This window comes from Centrocercus urophasianus, unplaced genomic scaffold (genome assembly GCF_019232065.1).
Source record: "Centrocercus urophasianus isolate 14NV4802_14NV808 unplaced genomic scaffold, USGS_Curo_1.0 seq_13, whole genome shotgun sequence".
NCBI lineage: Eukaryota > Metazoa > Chordata > Aves > Galliformes > Phasianidae > Centrocercus > Centrocercus urophasianus.
Window position 1 is genome coordinate 25,215,031 of NW_024884475.1, and position 17,152 is coordinate 25,232,182.

Below are 17,152 nucleotides of genomic sequence, written 5' to 3' on the forward strand. Positions count from 1 at the left end.
AACAGGCCAACAGAGATCCACCTGTTGTCTCATGTCCAGAATACTACACCACTATCACTCAACGCTTTCACTTCATTCCTTCCTTCCTGTTTCCTTCCTCAGTCCAATCATTTTTCTCTTCATTTTTTTGGAGGAAGGAGTAGAGAGAAGAGAAAGAATTTGCTTTGTTCAGTTTTAAGTAACTATGGATTTCTGGAGAGGGCAAGAGAGCTTAAGATAGGTGAGCCATGACCTGTTCTCTAAACAGATTTCCATCTCTCCACGGTTATAGAAAGCACTTCTGTTCATCATTTCCCTGTTCCATACCAGTTGGACTGATCTCTTCTCAACCAGCTGATCTGCTATCATCTTCCACTTTTCTCTGGAGTCTACTTCCCCTTTGCTACCTTCAGCATGAAGCCTGGCACACAGCTTCCTGTCCTCTGAAGAGTTCTGCATCAAATTACTGGCCTGGAGCACAATGCTGATTTCTCATCTGGGTTCAAGCTCTGACTCACGGTTGGACTTCCCAGCTCGTTCTTAGACTTGACTTCATATCACAGAGTAGCCTGATGATCTGGGCTCTTGCCTGAACCTGATTACACACTCTGATGAGCAGCCTGTCCTTTTGGCTCCCTGCAGTGGCTAGAAAGAACTCAGCTAGTAGCTGCAAAGCTTCATACACAGCTGGTCTTCAACAGTGAAGACCTGAAGGCCTTCTTTAGCATTCAAGTGCATATCAGTCTTCTTTTCCTCCCCTTCATCTCTCCCCAGGCTACTTGTTTTATCTTTAATTTCTCAGATATGAATTAAAATTAACCACAACTAGAAATAATCTGATGTGTTGCTTATGCACCCTTTCATATCATTACCAAAGATACTGGAATAAACTGATTACAATACAGATTCTCAGAGTTTGTCAAAGGATCACAAAATAGCTGAGGCTGGAAGGGGTCTCTGGGTGCCTCTGGTCCAACAGTGACACCCAGAGCAGGGCACCCAAGGCCATGCAGCTCTGGAAGAACTCCAAAAAGGAAACTCCACAGCCTCCAGGCAGTGCTGGGTCACCCTCACAGTGAAGTGCTTCCTGATGTTTGTTTGTGCCTACTGACCTGTCCTTGGGCACCACTGACTCCCTTCTCTTTTTGCACTCTCCCTTCAACTCTTTACAGAAATTCCCCGACCCTTCTCTTCTCCAGACAGAACAGTCCCAGCTGTCTCCTCTCCTAAGAAAGGAGCTGCTCCATGCCTTCCCATCATCTTCACAGCCTTTAACCGGACTCTCTAACAGTTCCAGATCTCTTTTGCACTGGAGAGCCCAGAACTAGACCCAGCAATCCAGGTAAGATCTCAGCAATGCTGAGTAGAGAGAGGAAGGACATCCCTCGACCTGCTGACAATAATCAAAGAAGAATATAAATCTAAGCAGATTTATACAATAAATTCAAAGGGCAGTGCTTAACGACTTGGCCACCAGGTCAATATTCTTCCATATTCTCATGTAAAATATCTTCTCATTCCTTTGCATTCACAGTTCCCTATGAGAGATTCTCTTCCCTCAATAACAAAGCCATGCAAGCATGACACAAACACTGCCTGTAAATCCTGTGAAACTAGTTTGCACAAGAGGAGGCTGCAGCTACAGGTTTCAATTCCTCTTGCACCAGTTTTTATTTTATAAGGTTCCTCCCTGCCTCTCGCCACTTTTATTGGACTTTCACTGGAGGTTTGCATCCTTTTGACTCTGGCCACAGAAAGCAGATTTGTGAAGTAATGTGTTTAAAAAGAACTCACAAATCACACTCACAGTTTTAAATACAACCTTTATTATTTTGTTCTTATTAAAAACTGTGGCTCTATGTACCTTTGAAAATTCGCATAGCTGAGAAGGAGGAAACTATTAAGTAAATCTGTGACTGATGGGTTTTTAATAGGAAATCAAGGGTTAAGTCTTCAGAGTATGTGCTGTTTTCTCACATTTGAAATCCAACTTTGCCTATCTGAAACACACAACTAGTACGTCCTTATTGAGTATTTAAAAACAGCACTTCACTGCATGAATTTTAATCAAGGCAAGCTAACTCATTAATGCTACAATTCAACACTAGAAACCCTCATGTCCCTGAAAATCTCTACTTTAATGAGACTTGGGGCAGAAATAGCTTACACAGTCAGCTCAGTAACAGGTTCGAAACTGAAGTTAGCTGAGCAGAAAGTACAGCAAACTGTGCAAAATCCTGACATTCTGCTGTTCTCACAAGAGGGATCTAAACTTGGTCTACTTTACAGAGAAGAAAATCCCACATTCAGTCCTTTATTCTCTTAAAAACAAAGGAGAATGCATGCAATTGACAGGTCAGGTGTTTTTTCCAGAAGCTCGAAGACGTAACAGTACCATGAATGTGCTCAAATACTGAAATTCCTACTGCAGAAAATTATCTGTTTAGTACAAGATAATTATTTTCTACAGAATAAAGTTACCAGACAAACAAAAATGTTCTTTTCACTTTATTTCTCAAGATTAATAAAAATGCAATGACAAAACTTATTAAAACACTATTACTACACTGAGAAATGAGACAAGTCAACAAGTTAAGCATTCTTCTTTCTCTGTCCCAAAAAACAATGGGGAAGAATGTTTAGATACAGCAAGTAAAAACTGTCCTGGAAATCATCCACTATCAAATTCAACAGATGTAATTACTACACATTCAAAACAAGGTAGGGTAGATTAGGTTCTTCTTCCATTCCATAAAACAATTCTGCTCTGTTTTGATAGAAACCCATGTTTAAATGCAAAAAATGAGACCTTACAGTTATTATTACTGCAACAAAAAACAAAGCATTTGTCAGTGCACTACAATTAATCATGTCAAGTGAGCACATTACCTGCCAGACTTTTAGTAGCAATGCATGTGTGTACTGTAAGTGTGAAAGAGGTAGTTTAAAGCAGTTAATGAAATGCATACAAATGAACCTTTACAAAATTCTATCCCAGATCAAGAAATTTAATCCGAAGGATATTTAATACTTCAAATAATCCGAAAGAATTCCCATAGTTTGTATGTGAAGAATCAGACCAACTAATAATAAAAAAAACCCCACCCAAATAAAAACCTTTGTTCAAAATTTCTCGCTGTTACCACTGCTGCATCCTAAACCTCTTTAGAGATCACTGCAGTCAAAAAGATGGCCAAGAAGGCCTCTAAGAACTTATGCTGTGAAAGTTTAAGGATTTTGTTGTTGCTGGCTTGTTTGTTTGCTTTTTTTTTATAGGAGACAAAAGACTTACTCCTGCATAGGGCACTCATCTAGAATAAGGACAGACAGACTCATTACTCCTTCAGATCAGTGCATACATAAAAATTACCACACATAAGATAGCAGGGACGGGGTACGCATAGGCTCTGAAGATAAGGACATGGCTACAGATACAAGTGACTTCACAGAGAAAGTATCTATTTCTAATCACTTTCACCAAATTCCTTTGTAAAGCTGAACATTTCCAAGATAATATTAGCTTTTTACAAATTATTATTTTTGCCACTCATTTCTACAACTGTATTAAATTCCCTCTCTACTGCTAGCATTAGTAACTGTGATCACACAGTCAACACAGCCTGAAGCCAGACCAGCCTAAGGGCAACACAAACATTGTTTCATTCAGGTAAATCATCCACATTCGCTTCACCATACAGCTGGCACCGGAGGAAGGGGAAGCAGTCAATCACCAGGTTAGACATATTCTGAAAACAATGCCAGCTCACGATGATCTACACCATGTGTTAAATTACAACCAGAGAATAAAATTAGAAGGAATGAGATTTCAGTTTCTGCTCAGAAAAGACAGTGTTGTAGTTCCTGTTTGAGAAGTCTGCTCCATATTTTAGATGAAACAAACATTTGCACTCTCTCATGAATTGCAGTATAGCATGTGACAACATGGAACAAATTAAATTTCAAAATGAGGTTTGTATACATGCACTATTTCAGAATAATGCAGAGCTTAGTTTCTTGATACAGAAAGAATTCCAGAACTCAGCTTTTTCAATAGGAAACTCACAATGCAAAGCACATACGTATCTATACTTTATATTATATTTATGTACTCCATTCACCTGTATCTACAGAAATTTAAGTGAAAGAGTGACTTATACTAAGACCACAACTCTTAAAGTCGTGCAAGAGTACCAAATGGACAAACATAAAAAACAAACAAGGATAGTTGAAAACAGCAACTCAAAAATAAGTGACAGGTGCTGTAGAAAGCTAATATTTAATCTGAACCTTAATTATTCATCTCATTCAGAAATGCAAGGATAAATACAACACTTCAAAAATATTTAGTGATGGGCCTTTTTTTTTTTTTTCCTAATTTGATTGCACAATCCTCAATCTGTGCAGCTGTGCAACTGCTTCTGATGCTTAGATTTCCCAGCACACATGACTCATGCACAACTAAATTATCCTGTAAAGCACTTGGGAAGAGCAGACCGACTGCCTGTGGAGTGGCAGAACACTTCATTGGAAACTGTCTTGGAAAAGAAAGAGGAACTAAAACTTCATGTTACCATAAAAAAAAAAAAAAAAAAAAAGAGAAGGAACACTTTTTGTTCAAATACTCAAGTAAAGTCCAAGTCAAAAACACCAAACTAGGAGCTTCTTCTGCCTGCAGCTCCCTCTCTTCCCCTATATCTGTATTAGCACACAGCTCCTGCTATACTCATAAGATTAACGAGATTTAGCAAGGACTTTTCTGTAACTCTGGCATCTGCCATTAAGTCCTTCAGTGTTTCCTCTGCACAGTACAACTACCTGTTACTGAAAGAGCAAGTTTACACATCAAACAGAATCTCAACACTACAGTCACAGAATTCTGAACACCTGCATTGCTGTGCTCTCCTTCATCTCATTACACAAAACATTAGAGTTTGTCATTTGTCAGAACTGTCAGCACAACGATCCAGGCTCAACTGGAATTACAGTGATTGCAAAACCTGAGACACAGGACACATGCTTCATTACAATAGCAAGAAATGCCTTAACTGGATAGGGGAAAATAAAAAGGCAAAATAAATTAAAAAGCTTTACAATTGCTGCTCAGACGAAATATCTTAACTGTTGTCTTAGATAAAAAAATGGACAAATCCAAGACAAAAGATATTTCCTAGAAACCCCTGCAGAGCAATCTGTAACCACACTGGGGATAAAGTTTAAGGTATCCTTTAGCCACTTCAAATGCTATGAACAAGGACCAAAAGGAAATGGAACATCACAACATTCAGCAAGTAGCAGGACTTGCTCAGGCAGGAAAAATGGTGTATTTTAAAGAATGGTACTGCACAAAGCATGCAGAAACACAGTACAGCAACAGTGTATAAACTCTAAATGTAACGTAATTTTACTGTAATCATTCCTTACATACACGGTAATAAGTCTCTGCTTAAACATTCAAATATTAGAGTAATGAGCACAACTGAATTAATTAATGCAATTAATGCTATTAAAAGGAATACCACTGTAATTTGAAGAAGCACTGCAACTTCTAAACAACTGTCTTTAGCCATTTATCTTCTGATATCCTATCAGTTTATGCAAATGTCATGTTTGTTCAACTTCTTTCTTCATGCTTCTGAGTAGCAGCAGCATGCACTCCTTCTTTATGGCTCTATGACTACTGACATAAACAGAAACCTTCAGAACTTGTGTTCAGTATGTGGAGTTCAAAAATTCCACTCTCTCACCTTCAGGGGGTCACCAAAGCACACCAACAAATTCCTTGCTCCCATTAACTGCAATTACAACCAAAGCCTTGAGTCTGGTCTACTTCATTGCAAATTAGTTTGATTATGACGACAGAATTCCTCTTCAAACATCAGGTATTTTTCTAATGAACATTTTCTGGAGCTTGCAGAGTAATTCAGCACTTGCAGCAGAACCAGACGCAACCATTTTCCACTCTGCAAGCACTTTCAAAAATATTTTAAAAATCGTAATACTTACTGAAAGTCATAAAATATAATACAACCATAGATTTTTTTTAAGGCTGGTGTTTTTAAACTTTGCTGCTCAGATAAGAACTTTCAAAACAGTATGGGGAAAAAAAGTAATTTTTCAAATTAAACTCCTTTTGTATTTTCAGAAATTCAGATTCTATCCTGATACTTCTCTATACGCTTTTAAGAGCTTCGTATGAGTGCTCCAAGTTATTTACATTAGAACCATTACTCTTTTGCACTGCCTGTAATATTCAACATGAAATGATATCAGCTATTTGGTACCACACACACTATATCAGCATGATTCTTTAAGCCCTTTTTAGGCTTCCATTACCTTTTTTCCTTTTGCAACTTTTCCAGCTTTTATTTTACAGAACAATAAGGTGAACTACTTCTATTTACCTAAACCCAATTCAGCTTGCTTACTTCTTGCCCCCTCAAAGTCTTCTCTGCTCTCTCAAGTTCTCAACAGCTCCCAAATTAGCATCACTGTGATTTACTCACAAACACTTACAACCTTTCCTTCCAGGTCATTCCCGTGGATACTAAAATTAGCAATGCTTAAAAGACTGCCATCTCAAATAGCAAGGAGGATCTAGTTAAAAATCAAGTTGCACTAGATATGTCCTACAGCTAATAGCTGAAATCGTAGCAAATGAGGTAGAACATTCCATTTAGGTTCTTTTTCCACTTTTTAACAGAATCTGATTCAGACTGAGTATTGAAGACCTGAGAAGTAACATGAAGAAAGTATTTATAAAAGCCTTAGAGATTCCTAGGATCTTGCTAGGCTCCTATTGAACACTGGTATCAAGGAATAGGATACCAATAGTTATCAGCATTCATAAGAAACACTGGAACTAATATAAATCAGATGTTGAGGCCACATGCTAAAAGGCTAATGAATACAGCCATACTTTACTTAAGCATACATGGAGGCTTGAAACAGTTTAGTTATGCCTAATGCATGAACTAATTTACTAACAGAGTGAGAAGGAAATACAGAAGAGAGTAATATTCCAAAGACAAGGTTACTTAAAATAATGAAGGCTCATTATAACTTGCTGGCTTACAATTTTGAAGTTCTGACTCTCAACATTTGTCTTCATTTTAAAGGCTTGTTCTTGCCTCAATAAGGCCTCCTCAATAAGGCTACTGGATGAAGCACCAGAGTATTAAACTTTGATTCTAACTTAATTTTTGGGTTTTTTTGCTAGCTGAAGTCTCTGAAACATGTATATAAAGATTTTTTAGAAAGGGTTATACAATTTGAACAGAGAGATGCTTTATGCCTGGGAGAACAAAATATGACATCTAACATTTTCATGCTAGTTATAATACGCAATAATGTTGTGGATATAACCAATTTAAATTACTCTGCAAATAACTTGGTTTGAAAAAAAAAGAAAGAAACAACAAAAACCCACACCACTTTTAATACAAAAAAAAAACCCCACCCCAAAAATAACAACCTGAAGTTTTCCAAAATGGTGTTGATATCTGTGGTGCTACAGCTTTAGATTTGTTTAATGAGCACATTAAAGAACTGATGCTCTCAATGGCAATCTGGTAATTATGGGGGGAAAAAATGAATCAAGAGCTGAAACGTGGAAAAATCTGATAAACAGAAAATATAACTGAGTTTATTCCTAATCATTGGCTTAGGCAGGCAGGATATCACCCTAGCAGCAAGTGTTCACAAGTTCTCGGGACTCAGGAGAATTAAAGCCATACAGGCACAGATGGGGAGAACTCTCACAACTGTTAGTTCAAGATGAAGTGATTTAACACTGGCAACCAAATATTACTTAAATTTTCAAAGCATTAACAACTGCCATCTTTAACCTCAAACTGAGGAATAAAGGAAAAAAAATCAATACTGATTCTTGGTATCAATGCATAAAAAAAACCCAACAAACTGCAAACATTTGTGAAGACCACCTCTTTTTTTTTTTTCTTTTCCCCTTGCTCAGACTCAATGGCTGCAACAGAATTCTGGGCTTCTGTGCCTTTTTGTTTTATTTTTAAATCAACACATTAAAAATTCAAGGAAAAATCTGGAGTAGGAAGTACACAAATTTCAGTATTGCACATAAAATTATAAAAAAAAAATCATGACTCCTATTTTTCACAATTTAAGAACATAAATAAGGAAGGAAAACAGATTAAAGAACAATCAATTACAAAAGACAGCTGTGATATAGGTCATTTGATTTACTGTCATTGGCAAGTTTTTTTTCCCTATTTCTTTGACAGTTTGTATAAAAAGAAGCTGCTGCAAAGAAAACCTCAGCTTCCCACTATTAATCAAAGCTAACAATTTTGTGCATTTCACCACTAGCAAGTAAAATGGAGCAGTAGAGAAGGATCAGTAGACAAAAGCAGCGTGTGCAGACACTGCTCAAGCAGGCTTATTTTGGGTTAGATTTCATTTAGCCTCCAGAAGCAAACATTACCATTACACAGGCCACTCAAAGTTTTCCAAGAATTTAATAACTGATTCAGGCCTGTATGTTCCCAGCAGAGACAGAAGAGCACCTCACACCTGCAGCAGAACTTAAAAGTTGGTTTTCTCAGAAGGGAATGTAATTCAATCACAGTGTACCAGTAGGTACTAAGAGGAATTAGTTGAGAGATCTGTTCAAAACCATATTAATGACACAAATTAAAATAGCAATACATATACTTCAATTATATTCTTCCTTTCCAAAAAACAGGCATCATCTCACAAAACAGAACAGGCACTGATTCAACAAGAACTGAAGCTTTTGCTCTTAACTGCTCACCATGTTAAAAGCAAAACTAAACAGAAAACAGTATGTGCCAACCTATTGGCACGTATCTTTCAGATTTTGTGTCTCAGTAATTTATTTCCTCTTATTACCTGTGCTACTAAATGCAGCAAGTGAAAACTGAAGTTCTTGGCATCTACGAACTTTCAGATAAACCTTGCAGTATTTTTCTCACTTTGCAATTCACACAGCTGAGACTAAAACACGTCCGTAAGCACTACTACCAAAATTCAAACTAAACAAACTAAAACGAAATTTAAAAGAGCTGAAGATGAACATGTGCTTGCTTCTGTCATTCAAACTCATCTCAACATCGAGCAGTAATGACTGTGGGAATTTAGAAAGAAAACGGATTAATGATATAGCAATATTTGTTTATGCCAATATTGAAATGCCTGACCTCAATCATCCCAGAGAGCAGCCACAGGAACACTGTGGCAGATATGCCAATGGAAACGAATCAAGAAACTTACATTATAAAAGAACTGCATTACAAATATATTTGTACATGAGCAAAGGGAAAATCCAGGAATACACTGCATAACATTTACCTTTCTTTTTCTGAGCTATGTCATTTGCTTATCTAATAATTTAATCTTCCAGATTTTAAGTTAAATGCCAGATTGCATCTTAGCACTGTAAGTTATAAATAGGATTTGGTTTCACATGATTAACTCATCCTGTTGCTTAGAATTATTAAAACATCCACAGAGACTCACCTAATTTCACCAACATTCAATATATATCATCCAAATAACTTTCCAGAGGTTTTTGCAAATGAAGGAATGGGCTTCACACTGCATTTGCTGAAATTGAGATGAAAAGAAAACAATGCTCAAGCAATGCCTAAAAAAATTATCTTTTAAGGAAAAAAAGCCTAAATACATACAAACCTTCTCTTAAGTTGAAATTTTAAGAGCTCAGGTATTATGCGTATTTTAGAAGATTTATTCTGTGTGGGCCTGGGCTTCAAAGCAAAAAATAACACAGTAATAAGGTAATAATCATTTTCATCAACTATAATAAAAATTCAGTTGAATGACTGTAAGCATCATTAAGCATCTGTGAAATATGAACGCTACATCCTAAATCCATAAAAATTGAAGCAGTAAGAAGTCATCCCATTTATTCCTATATGGAACACAAATTCCTTCTTTCTGTAACTCATCAACACCAGAAACTTTTGGTCTGGTTCAACACAAAGTCCAAAATCTTGGAAAAAAAAGTTCAGCACCAACCTGTAATAAGCAAAAGGTGGGAGGGGAAGCTTTAAGACAGTCCTCCATGCTCCACGGTCTGTCTCCAGCAAAACAAAGTGGAACTACAGCCTCCTGCCTGTCTTGCAAATCTGCATTACTTTGTTTCACAATTGGAATAATTTGACAAAGAGCAGTGCTTTATCCTACACGGCTCCTCTCCCTCCTTACTGCCTGCCCAGGGCATAGCTTTGCTTTGGTCAGCAACTTCACTTCTTTATTTAATTTCAGTCAACTCCTCTGATCCAAAGATAAAACCTGGGATAAACTCCGAACTGGCTCAGAAGCAATCTCTTTCTCTTTAAATCTTTCAGGTACCAGGAAACCATTTGCAGATCATTACCTCTCTAGAACCTACTAAATACATTGAGATTTTTCTTCATTGTGACAGATAGATAGCCCCAAAAACTATGACAAAGAGAAGCTACCTGCCCTACAATGTTACATTTCCCATCTCCTGTGGATGGGCTCCAAATGCACCGCCATTCCTTCTTATGCTATGGAAGTAAGCAAGTAAAAACAAACCTAAATGATAGTGGTTTGATTTCTCTCTTGTGGAAAGGGGTTTTTCCACAAGTGGTGACACAGGCACATTTCCAGAAAAGCAGAGGCTGAACTGCATGCATTTACATATGCACACACATCAAGGAGAATAACAACTTTCAAATCTCTGTTCTCTTCCTATTTCTACAAATCAGCATTAAAAATATTTTCATCTCTACTTAGCCATTTGCCTGTGTGGAAAACATTAAGACAACATTTATGAATATTCTGCTTTTTATTTTATAAAGTAAATATATAAAAATATATTTGTAACTAATATTTATAGAGTAAATACAAAATGTTCTGTTGCTTAAGAACAGTTTTGAACTGAAGATTTTCGGCACTTTAAAAAAAAAAAAAAAGAAAGGCTATGAGAAAGTAACATTTTTATTTGTCCTTTCGTTTTTGTAAATGCAAAGGAAAACAGCCCATGGAGAGAAAAATGGTAAATAAAGCTGAAGTGTGCCCTGGAGAACACAAATTCTTGATAATCTTCACAGTCTGAAAAGGTCATTTTGAAAAAAGCAACATCTATGATTTACACCATGTATAAGAAATCAGGATGCTCAAAAAATCTTCTGTTGTAACTTTATAACCTTGTACAGCACACATTATTGCAAATAGTCCATTTTATTATGAAACTTTCTGAACACAAAAGCAACAACAGATAATCTTAATATCATAATAATAAATTAAAATCATAATTAAAAAAAATTTGAACCAAAAAAGCTCAATAATTATGGAAATATCCTACTGAAGGTGCGTTGCACAAGTAGAATGAACACAATATTGGGGGTGTGCTAAGGAAAAGCACTGAGAGCACAGAAGAAAGTCTCCTTACTCAGTGCTGGTACCTGACATTACAAAGGAGCAGAGCAGCTGAGGTCTGTTTACCTATCACAAACCAGCTAGAGTACGCTCACTTGCTCCATCTGGTTATAAATAAAAGGACCTTCCTCATCTGATTTGGACAGATGAAACAGCTGTAGGCAAATCAATGAGCTGGTAGAAAAGGTTTTTTCAGAAATCTATCATGCTGCCTATGTAGGATGGCACAAAGCAAGTAGCCCAATGCTGCAACATAACTCTTCTAGCTTTCTCCTGAAATTCTACTTGTCTCCCAAGCACCTGAGTGCTTGCTCTAACATGCACAGGTCTTACATCTTTCCATTTCTAAGATTAACACTGCAACTCAAATCACGAAAACAGTACTGCCCTCTCCTTCCATCTCATTCTCAGAGGCAAGCTGATCTTTGGTAAGGCTTGAACTGAAGCAACTTTTGGCCAAGTTTGAACAATAAAAAGAACTTCTGCTCACTGAATCCTGTTAAATTAAAAAAAAAAAAAAAAAAAAAAAAAAAAAAGTCTTCAAACAGAAAGCCTAAAGCATCATTAACTATAAGGACACCAACCATTTCCAATGCATGATAAAATATCAGGAATACAGAAAGGTTTTCTGTCAGTGAGACAAAACGACCTAGTTTGAGAAAGATTGGCACAAAGTCTGCTATATCTAAGTATATCCACATTGCTTGGAGGGCTTTTTTTTGTTTATTTTACTGACAGAGTCACCTTAAAAGTTTAACAGTAATATAAGCTGCTCACAAAAGGCTCCTCAAGCTATCTTCCCAGTCTCGTGTACTCCTCTTTGCGTGACCATGCATATACAATCAGTAAACAGACTGCATGACAAGACACGAATGAATCCTGCAAAGATGGAAATCTGCTCCTCCTGGCCCGTCTTCAGCTGGATAGCAGAGTATCAAATCAAAGCAGTGGGGAGATGCAACCCTTTCAGAAAGATGATGACAAGTGAACAGAGGGACTGCTAATTGGAACCTATTAAGATGCATTTGTTTGCTTTGTATGTAGTTGTACATTAATGGAGTATCATTACCACTTTAACAAGAGCATCTGTGAAAGAAGACCCCAACAAGCTGTGAGCATAGCAATACATACGCTCATTTGCTGCAACGCATCCCTGGGAGAGACACTAATTCAGGCTCCTAAAACAGCAGGGCCACATTAGCATATGTCATTGCTAAGGACAGTGCTATCATGGGTTGCTTCTTTTCCTTCTGGTTTCTCAGGCACAACTGTTTTATTCTATGCTCCTGTCTACAGGATGGAAGCTTATTAAAAGCTTATTTGAAGTCTATTCCAGCACCCACACAACATTAATTTCAATCTCAAATTGAAGGGGAATGTCTACCTTGCCGAGGTTGAAAAAAGAGACACTTCTGTTGAAACCAGTACTGTTTTAGCAGCAATAAAATCTACATACTTACTTAAATTACCTAGAAATCCATTATGCCTTGAAGAGTGGGTGGATAGCTTTAGTAGTCCAAGTATGATGTCATCTGAGCAAAAGTCTTTTTTGGCACAGTGTTCTGAAAAAAACAAAACAAAACAAAAAAAAAAAAAAACAACAGCTCTATGAAAATGAATCTAGTTGAAACAACTTGTGGATGAGCCCTTGATTGCTGCCCTATTTCCTCTGCTACTATTACGGTCACTTTAGCTCTAGCCCTAAAGTGTTCACAACTTCACACTCCAGCTCTTTACTCCACACAACTGGAATACACGTGAGGATGGAGAACTTCAGATGTACATTCCTCCCTTTACTTAGCTCAGAAGTCTGAACTTCCTCCACTCTGAAATCCCAACCTGCAGCCTAACACAAAGGCCTAAGGGTAGCACCACAGTTACAGTTCTAACAGTGCCTACTAAATGTTACAATTGCTTTGCAGCAAGTTACGCCCTTCTTCCATAGCATCAGTAACACACCAGCCACATTTCTAGGAAAGAAGTACACGGATACAATCTTAACTTTGCATTATGGTTCAGACAGCAGGTGTTATCCACGTCAGAACTCCTAAGGAACACAGCATATGACAGCACAAGAAAGAACAAAAGCCATCTTCCCCTCACTAAGGAGGAACATAAACTTCAGTGAGTTCTGCTGAGTAGAAACTAGCCATACCCCAAATATTTACGGAAGCAAACACTATTCCCTTCACAAAAACAACTCTGTTTCCTACAAGTATCAGTGCAGTACTCCTACAAATAGGAAAGAGTTTTGTATATATGGAACTGCTGACAATTCTGCATGGAAAACCACTGCTAGTTATCACTGCTGATACCTTGCAGTGAACACTTACATGAGGCAAACTATATCTGTTAAGGCATCCATACATCTACTTCCAACATACGCAAGGAAAACAAATTTCTTTTGACCTAAAAAAAGAAATTCAAAATCCCTATTCCTCCCCATCTTGTCCCCACATACATACAACACAGCTGGAAGATGTCACAATAGAGACAAAGAATGCCAGGGACTGAACAAGGCTATTTCAAAAATATATTTCATTAGAAAAGTCTAATGTGAGAAGAAGAAAGGCAGATTATCATCCATTTATCTACTTTTCAGGAGAACAATCTAATATTAGAAATCAATCTACTGAATCAAATCCCAGTATAACATATAGACAAGAAAGGACCAACTATGTTTTTTTTATAGGGCTGGAGAAGTGTCTAGGTGACATTTTAAAAACATTCCATACAAATGTATGAGATTACTTCACATTCCTGTATCAGCAAAGCAAGCAAGGTTCAAACAACTCAATGTAAACCAACCACGCATTTAACTTTCCATTTAAAGGTAGTACCAGTTTAACTAAGATCATTTGAAAAAGCAATTTCAGATAACGTAGCAAAAAACATTTCGGATCCTTTTTGACTTATATTAAGCAGCATTGCCCAAATCACCTCTGATGCCAGCTGCTTCTACAACCCCACCTCAGTGGTGCTGAAACTCATGCAGAAGTCCACCAGCTCACACAAAACCTGCATGGAATGGGAGACAGCGTCAGGAGAACACACATGCCTGAGTTTTCAGGCCCACTGCTGTTGTTCCACCACTCCCTTTAAAAGCAACTGAAATCGACAGCTAAATGTCAGGGTGGGGCAGGGGGTAAGGGAAAGTCTTAGCACTAGGATGTGTGTCCCAGCTTTCCTGCCAAACCGATCAAACCAGCACATTCCCCAACCCTTTTCCTGTCTCCTTCCTTTTTTTTTCTTTTTATAAAAGCCATAATTTAGAAGTTTCTTCTATGTTTTTCCTGTCTCCGTTTCCTACCACATCCCCATTCCTGTTCATCTTGATTCTGCCTACTCTTCTGATGTTACATTTTCCAAATCCTGCTCAGTAACATATTTTCCCTCTATTCCTTCAGATCTTTATACTATTTGGATTTGCTTTATGCTGTCTTCTGCCTCTATATTCTCACCCTTTTCTGTGCTGGTACCTTACGCTGTTCTTAGAAATTACAACTTGTTTAAGTTACGTGCTATGACTTCCAGCCATTTGAATCCTTGTCCCCTTTTCTGAAACCATTCTCCTCATTTTCTTTATCACTGACATTTAGATCACAAGCTCTTCAAGGCCGGAACTGTGTCTTTATCCAGGAAACATCATGCAAACCTTTAGCGCAGCACAAAATGTTTAACGCTGCTAGGCTGGCAAAAAAAATACACAATCTGGAAAAAAAAAACACCTCAAAACAACAAAAATATTTTCACCTGAAAATCTGCATTTGCTACAGCTAGATAAGGAAACGTATTTTAAGCAAGGTTACTGAGATGATAACAAGCTACCATTGAAAGCAGCACACAAGTTCCACACTCTACTTTCATCCTCAGCCACACACTCGCCAACAGCAGCTTGATTACATATAATGAATGTTGCTGCTGCTGCGAATGGCAAGAAAAGCTTTATTAAATCATATTACCTCATTAAAATTGACAGTGAGGAAAGTGTGTGAATAGGGGGAAAACACGCATTCCTACTGACAGCTCTTGGAAGCCCTGATTCATGCTGCTACTTGCTTTTCTACCCACAGAGAAAAAGCTGGTTTCCCTCAGAATACTTGTTACTATGAAAACTACTTTAAAATAAGCACAAGTCAAAGCCACATAACTATTTTACATCTATTATGCTACTTTGTAACTGACATATTGTAATAATTGAAGTTTCTGCATCTTACAAGATTTATAAACACTACATCTGTCACAGAGGCTTGAAAAGAGTATCTGGCATTACTGAGCAGAAAATTGTCCAGGAATTCAAAGTAAGCAAACTAATTCTGATCAGAACAGTAATTCCTCAGTTAATGATCAAAATACTCATTAACAGACAGTAAAGCTGTTCCCATAGTTTTACCTTCCATCAGCACTCCCCTGCCCTGCAGTAACAAGCCAGCCTACACCCAATGACCTCCTGCACATGCTAAAAAGCAAATCAGCGCCAAACTTGCAGCGTGGTCTCTCTCTCAAGAAAGGGCACTGACAGGTTTCTCTCCACCCAGTTTGTTTCTCTTCCCCAAAACTGTAGGAATGCGACAGTCTGAGATCTCTGTCCTTCCTGCAATCACGGTTGCAACTGGTCTGTGACTTCAAAAGCTATTGGCAAGTATCTAAGGAAAGAACGGGATAAACAGCATCAATCACTTTCCGTAGGAAACTGGGCTTAAAAGAAAAACAAAAAGCCACCTCCCTTGTTGCTTGTTTCCTGAGCCAAGCAGATTTTGGTGAAATGTTTCCTGATTTCTCACATCTTCAGACCTACGTCTCAAATATAAAACACACCCCTCGTGGAGTAGGGGCTGGAAAAGTCCCTCCACACATCACCATTTTTCCCCCTAACACAGCCTGCAGCTTTTGGATGATCAAGGATAACCAAGCCAGCTGAAGCCTCTGGTATTTCTCTGACAAGTTCCATTGGAAGAACTCCCCATCTCCCACCTGCTCACATCAGCATGAGCTTACCCTCTCAGAATTCACAACCACCTTGCTGCGAGCAGCCACCAAGCTGCTGGAACATTATTCTTCCAGGACAGCTTTGTCAAAATGCACATGAGTAACATCCACTACTCAAAAGACCAATACCAGTCTCTGACACTGCATTAAACATGCAGTGAAACAGCCACCAGAATCATCACATACTCCTAAATGCCAGCAACTAATATTTACTACACCAATAAAAGCTTTTATCATCCTGGATGTACTTCACAAAGTGTAAAAATGGTAACTTATGTTTTATTTACCACAGCAGCAGCAGTGGAATTCTTAGAATTGGAAACACGAAGTTAGCTCTATTAATGCAATTTATTTTAAAGTGTTTTTTCTTCCTTATTATGCATCTTACTATCTCATACTCAAATATTCTCCAAACTAATCATTTAATATGCAAAATTGCGTGCTTCTTCTCAGATTTTTGTTAATGCATATTAAGAAATGCACACATTATCATTCCTCTTTCTTCCAAGGGCCACTTGTTACAAGGCTTTTCCTAATATGTTCACAAACACTCTTTCTGATGGTACTCATAAGGCAGTGCTGGAACTTTAGGAATAACTGTCAAGTCAGCAGTTAATGGGATGCTTATGGGATCAGCGACCTGAGATACTCTCACATACTTAGAGAGCTGCATGTTAAAAACTTTTAGATTTTATCTACAATGTTAGCATTACATTGTAAACAATACTGTACCCCACTATTCATAGAATCATAGAATCACAAGGTT

General features: G+C 37.7%; 1 protein-coding gene across 14 annotated transcripts in view; it reads right to left on the minus strand.

Moving 5' to 3' along the window:
* CLOCK (clock circadian regulator) overlaps positions 1–17,152 on the minus strand; it is a 54,124-nt gene that overhangs the window by 31,991 nt on the left and 4,981 nt on the right. For 7 of the 14 annotated variants that reach the window (XR_006167824.1, XM_042812806.1, XM_042812803.1 and 4 more), the window contains exons 1-2: positions 12,858–14,312; positions 9,490–9,576 (exon numbers count right to left, since the gene is read on the minus strand). The gene's annotated coding sequence lies outside the window, so the exon portion shown is untranslated. Of the gene's footprint in view, positions 1–9,489; positions 9,577–12,857; positions 14,314–14,337; positions 17,150–17,152 lie in introns of those variants that run through there. The other 7 variants (XM_042812797.1, XM_042812800.1, XM_042812799.1 and 4 more) reach the window with 6 other exon arrangements.